At 42.8% G+C, this 6640-nt stretch overlaps 1 pseudogene across 1 annotated transcript; it reads right to left on the reverse strand.

The window, feature by feature from the left end:
- Positions 1-272: 272 nt before the first annotated feature.
- On the reverse strand, positions 273-5157 carry LOC309361354 (vomeronasal type-2 receptor 26-like; annotated as a pseudogene). Its single transcript has 5 exons — positions 4990-5157; positions 3512-4327; positions 2196-2423; positions 1638-1764; positions 273-1196 (listed from the first exon to the last, which is right to left on the reverse strand). The product of its transcript is annotated as a vomeronasal type-2 receptor 26-like (transcript).
- Between the last annotated feature and the right edge of the window lie 1483 nt (positions 5158-6640).

A 6640-nucleotide genomic window follows, 5' to 3' on the forward strand; every position in this document is an offset into this window, starting at 1 on the left:
TTTAGCAGTCCCAATCAATTTTCCTATTAAATCAATATATGCAGGAAGTGCCAAAGAACCTGAATTTTAAGAGAAAAACATTCAGCTGTCCAAGTTAAAATAGCACAATTAAAAATAATATTTAAAAATTTTGACACTTCTTAAAGGTTTGAAAAGTAACCATCAGAAAAGGAGCCATAAACATGTTTTAAATCTAAGAAGCTACATTTGCAAGGCAAGTGTGTCTTTTTCATCATTGCTGTGCTGGACAACAGTTGTCAAAAATGAGTCATTTAAGAACCAGCTTTTGTTGTCAGATGCTCCTTTGTATTCAAATCAGGCCTGAGTACAATTATGTAGCACTTGGGAAAGAAGATGCAGCCCAGAAGCCCAGCACTGGAAGCCAAGATAGAGAAGATCTGCACAGCCACCATGTATTTCCCCTTTGTGCTCAGATAGGAGGGCACAAAGGAGACCCAAACACTGCAGAAGACCAGCATGCTGAAGGTGATCAACTTGGCTTCATTGAAGGCCCCAGGCAGCTTCCTAGCTAAGAAAGCCACTGTGAAGCAGATGGAGGCCAGGAAGCCCATGTAGCCAAGGACACCATAAAACATGGCAACAGACCCTTCATTGCATTGCAGGATGATCTCTCTGGACTGATCTCTCTGGATGATCTCTCTGGACTGGGAATGCATGTCAGACTCTGGGAAGGGAGGAGAGATTCCCAGCCAGATGATGCAAATGGACACTGGAACAGGAAATGACAATGGAGTTGGTCAGACTCTTTCCCAGCCATCTCTTCACCCTGCTCCCTGGTTTTGTGGCCAGGAAGGCCAGCACCACAGTGATGGTTTTTGCCAACACAGAGGAGACAGCAACTGAAAAGATGATGCTGAAGGCCATTTGTCGAAGAAGGCAGGTCCCTTTCCTTGGCCTTCCAATGAAGAGGAAGGAGGACAGAAAGGAAAGCAGGAGGGAGATGAGGAGGATATAGGAGAGGTTCCGGTTGTTGGCTTTGACTATGGGAGTTTCCCGGAATATAATGAATATTCCTAGCACAGCACACGTGGTTAAGGATAAGAACAGGGCAAAGGAAGCTAGGAAAATCCCCAAAGGTTCTTCATAAGCCAGAAAAGTAATGATCTTGTACAAACATTGCACTCTGTCTTTGTTTGGATGCTGATCTTCTGGACACCTGTTGCAATGCTCTGCATCTGGAATGAACACAAGGAATAACAACTTTACTGCTTTTCCTTAACAAAAAGTAATACCAAAAAGAAAATACCATTCTGTACAACCAGGGAGAGCAATTATTGGTATTAATAATATTACGGGATAGGAAAATGACACTCAAAAGGGACCTTGTTGGACTCAACTATATGAAACATTTGTGCCTGACAATCATCTGGGAGTTCATGGTGCCTCTTGTGCCAAATTTGACTAACAGTCAAAGTAATGTCAAATTCTTGTATCTCAGGATTTCTAATTGTCATTTGATGTGTCAATACAGCATGTATGAACACCCAATGGGAAAAATGCTCAGTTGTGTTGTAGCAGTGCATCAGCTCTAAAACTCCCCTTTAATAGACTCTGGACACCCGAAAGGTCCTTTGTCCTCTTCCCCAAGGGCAGGTCTTTCTGCTGGTGTCACCCACCTTCCTGAGCGGCCATTGTTCCTTCCGCACAGGGAACGCAGTCATAGCAGCAGAGCAGCATTCCTTCCTGAACTACCTTGAAGAATCCAGGCTGGCAACTTTCCACACACCTGGAAGTAGGCAGGGGCTGAGCATAAAGGGGCATCAAGGAAAACATGTTAAGGCTGCTATGTTAAGGATGAGAGCAATGTATTACTTAATTATCTTTGACCACATTTATATACTGCTTGATTGCAGGAAAACCTCTAATGAAAACAGTTTCCAGTTGGTCCATAGAACATGGATTTACAGGAGCATTTCAGGAAATATTGCCAGCACTGAGGCTGCTAAAAGCCACACTATCTTACTAGTGGCCACATCATCTAGTTACTAAAACACCCACCTTGAAATTACACTCCCATAGCAGCTGATTCATGCATATACAGAGTTTCACAGGAACCCACTGTTAGATCTTCAAGGAATGCCGGAGGCATTTGAAGGCAGTGCGACACAAAACATGGTGACATGATTTGAACTTATCGGATGGGAAATCTAATAAAATGAAATTATTTTCCCCACCTTGTTGAGCCATTTGGGGCACACAGTGGCATTCTGGTCCATGGTGCACTTTAGGTCTAGGGATTTCTGCCTATTGATGCTTCCAATGATCTCTCTAAGAAGGGACCGATTTGGAAACACCATCCAGTTCACAATGTCCAGGTCAGCTGCCAGTTCCCCGTTCTCATCCAAATACACTCCGTCCATTGAAGAATTGTAAAACTGGGTGTCTCCCATGAAAGAGTGGAGCTAGAATAGCAGAGAAAAGGGCCGCATATGGAACAGGGGAAACAACACTGACTATTCAACTCTGCACATTTCATGCTTGGATCTGCTCTCTTTTGGGATTGGCTACAGAGTGTCAGGGACTGGTTGGGCAGTTTGAGGAATTGTGGGAAGCACCAGGAAGCGATCCCTCAAGGGAATCCCCATGGGAGGAAGGCTCAGAGCCAGGGGATTGGTGGTGGGACACTGAGGAGAGCTCAGAGGAAGAAGATTACAATGAGGGGCTAGATGCTGAAGGGACAACGGGGTTTAGTGAGCAGGGAGAGTCGGTGATGGGGAGCAGTACAGACTGTGAGGCTGAAGCAGAGGAGAGGGGTAAGAGGCTGCTGGAGAATCCAAGGACACTTTCTCTCCTGCTGAGACAGGCTCCCCTCCTCCCTGGTCTCAAGAACATGTAGGATTATGAAGAGGGTGGAACAGAGACCAGAGGTGCCTTAGAAAGGGCAGACGACAGGTCCCTTCAGTTCCGGCAACTGCCCTATAGGTGCCAGACTGATTGGGAGGTGCTCCTGAATTGTATGCCGTTTTCTTGAATAAACCTCCTGCCTCTGCATATTAATGGAATCAGAATATAAATAAGCCAGAAATATGACAATTGTACATATGTATTAAACTCTATCGTAATGAGAACATGAGTTGCTCAGGCACTTAATACAGGCTCCAGCAACATGCACAATCTTTGGACAAAGCATAGAACTTAGTGGAGCTCAGTTGGTGCCAAAATATCACAATAAACAGGAGGGAAGAAGGCTATGGGAGAGAGAGCCTTTGCAATGCCATCTTCCCTGCCCAAGGGAATTCTTATGTAGGAGGTGGGGGTCAAATGGGCCACTGCAAGGCAGAGAAGAGGTTAAGCCAGTAGTAGGAACTGTTCCCAGAGAGACTATCATCTGAGAGGAGATGAAAAGGATCCAATTCAGGGCACTACACAAAGGGGTTTGCAAAATCTCACCTCTCCACTACATTCCTCAAGTTCTCCAAGACTACCATTCTGGAATTGTACAATTGATTGTCACGTTTGGCAGAGATGTCAGTGATGGGAAAGGAAATACCTGCCATGGCTGTAGCCTTTGAACTTCCAGACTGTCCTTCAACCTCCACTTTGATCTGGAGGAATATGCAGCATTTAAGGAACGGGCCACAGCTTGGACAGTGTTGTAAATCCTGTAGCTGTTTAGAGATAACAGTCTTTCCAGATGGCCTTGGGGCAGCATCTCCAGTTCCTCTCTTTCTCGGCATCTTGTCCATCGTTTCACTGACAATGTATTCTGCAAATGGGAACAATTAAAAGCTGTCTCCCAAAACTGCTTGCTTGCAAAGAAAAAGGCATCAAAATCGTCATATTTTGTCCATTTATTTGCCCCAATAGAGAAAGAAAGAATACTGTGGAAATGCTGGAAATCAAAACCATGGTTGATGAAGCTGATGAAGTCTATACTCATATCCCACATAGATGTTGTGATGAAGACTTTCCCTGCTGTGGGTTTGACCAGCTGGTCAAATATTATTTTTCCAAGTCGTATTCCCAGCGAGAAATAAGTAGTTTCTACATAATAAAAAAATACATGGACTTGTCCCCACTTTTCAAATGGAGGAACACTGAACCTCACACTGTATGTATTAAGTTGTGGAATGATTAGTGAGACGGCGACACAAATGCCACTCTTTATGAGCCCAGGTGTCAATGTCTTCATGAACCTCTCTCCGTTTTCAGTGTCTGGAGCAATGAGACCAATGAACGTCCATCTGAAATGATGGAGCAGCTTGACAATCGCTGGGTATATGGTGTCCTCTTTGGGGACCGTCCGATAGAAAAAGGGGAACTGCCTCTTGTCATTCAGAACATGGGAGCCAAAAGCATAGTTGGCCTGGTAAAAAAAAAAGGAGAACTGTTGGTTTGCATTGTTTGGGATCAAAGCCGAAATAGTTATTTTCCCAAATAACATATATCTGTTTTGTAAAGAAACGTGGTCCTCCCCCCCCCACCCCGATTTTCTTTGGCACATAAGACTGGACCCCATTTTTATCTTTATGAATTCCCTCAGTTCCTGTTTTCATCTTTTAAAATATGCTTTTATATTTCTAATTTACTGGTATTATACTGTACATTTGTTTCAACAATTTTGTTACTATTTTATGTTATGCAATGCAAAAATGTTTTTTATTTATTGAATGCGTTATAACTGTTTTCAATTGAAAAACAAAATATCAGTTTCACTCAGGGAAATCTTTTCTACTTTATTCCATTTTTAGTGGCATGGCCACTAGTATGAGGGAAGTTCCCTTCCTCCTCATTTTATATGCACAGGCGCACACACACACACACACACACACACATCAGCATTTGACACAAAGGGAAAGTAAGAAGTACAGGTAGTATCAAAAAGAAAACAGCAATTCTTCTGACCGTTCCTTATCTCCTTTCTTCAATCCCTTGACCTCCAATGTCTTCCTCATTCTGAGTTGACACTACCCAACACTTTCATGGCTGAGAACCACAGTCAGATGATCCCACCATCTCCATTCCTACCTGTGGCATTTTATAGATGCTCAACATGCTTGAAATCTGGATGGAGTTCTCAGAGTCAGAGTCAGCCCCTTCCAGAACAGCAATCAAGTTATGCTGTCCTCTGCAGTTGTAGTTTGGAACATTCGCCTGTCTAGAAGAGACCAGGTCTACCAAAGCTTCATACGTCATCCTTCCATGAAAAAAGTTCTCATAGATATTGTAGCCCAGAGTGATGTTGGGCAAGAGCCTGGGATCCTGGTTGATCTCTTGAATGCCAAAGAAGAAGGACAGGGGCAGCCAATACCTCGTTCCTTCTTTCCTGCAAAAAATACCACATCATTTCCTCCAGCATTCAGTGAATATATCACTTCCAACTCTTTCTCTTTTTTTGGACAAGCTTCTAAGGATAATCTAAAGTCCTGGATTCAATTTCTACAATTTAATCCTCCTAACACTGATCTAAGTTCAGATTTTGACAGCCAATCCCCATTTAATGATGCCTGAGTGGTGGAAAAGCCTTGTTCAGTCAAGACCCATTATCCTTTGGAAAACAAAACTAAAATAGAGTGAATTTTTCATGATGGAATTAGACGGGCACAGACTTTCAAAAAACAATAAGAGACAAAAGATTTTTAAAGTCTCATAAAATGACACAGAACATCTATTGCTCTCTCTCCCCGGTCTCCCCCAATCCTTTAATTTTTTAAATTATTTTTATTGATTTGTTTTTAAAAAGAAGTGCAAACAGTAAAAAAGAAAGAAAATAAAGATTTAAAAATTTATAGCCTAAAGCATCACAGCCTGGAAGGTCTAAAGTACACAGATACACCACAGTTCCAAAAAGATGATGGATAAAGATAAATATTGAATGAAGCAGCAATAACCAAATCGCCATAAATGGACTTACATGATAAAGGTGGTAGAGGGAGACTCATTGAAGTGCTGTGGATTAAATATCGCACCTGTGGCAGAGATGACCCCACTAATGAGGTGGTCTCCTGGCCTGTAATAATTGAATGGCTCTAGCCAATCTCTCTCCAAAGTCAAGGGGCATTTTGCCTTTGCTCCACAGTCTGCATGAGGCAGGAAGAGCAGGAGAAGAAGTACCATTCTGTGCCTGGTTGGGACACCTTCCTTGTCTGTGACTGCTCCTCTGAACTAGAAGATAATTAGATAATGTTGATGGAATCCAACCTAGACTTCACACCTAGAAGGGTTAGAAATTAGCCTTGCACCCTTGTATTGCAACTCGCCTGTCCTAAATCTGAACCCAAACTGTCAGTGGTACAGAAGGCCTTTATGCACCAATTCCTCTCTGCTCTGATGATATATCTTAATTACCTTACGTTGTTGACAATTCAGATATCTCCCTGAGTGGACTCAAAGGTGATCTTTGGACAAATCTCTGGAGCTTTGTTGAGAAGAAGATGAAAGAAAAACCCCTCTATAATTTTGATGATTTTGATAATTATAAAGGGAACAAGCATGGCGACTGAAATGTCCTGAACTCTTGACGTGGCTTCATGCGCAGGTGCAGGCTGGAGAAAAACATGTTTGCAAAAACTCTGTCTGTCCTACACTTGGATTCTGGGAGGAAACAAAGAAGTTGGAGCACCCCAACTTAGAGGAACTAGACAAGCATGTCCAAATTCACCCTTGCTTTTTTCATATT

The sequence above is a fragment of the Podarcis melisellensis genome (genome assembly GCF_964234715.1).
Source record: "Podarcis melisellensis genome assembly, chromosome: 2".
NCBI classification, from domain to species: Eukaryota; Metazoa; Chordata; class Lepidosauria; order Squamata; family Lacertidae; genus Podarcis; species Podarcis melisellensis.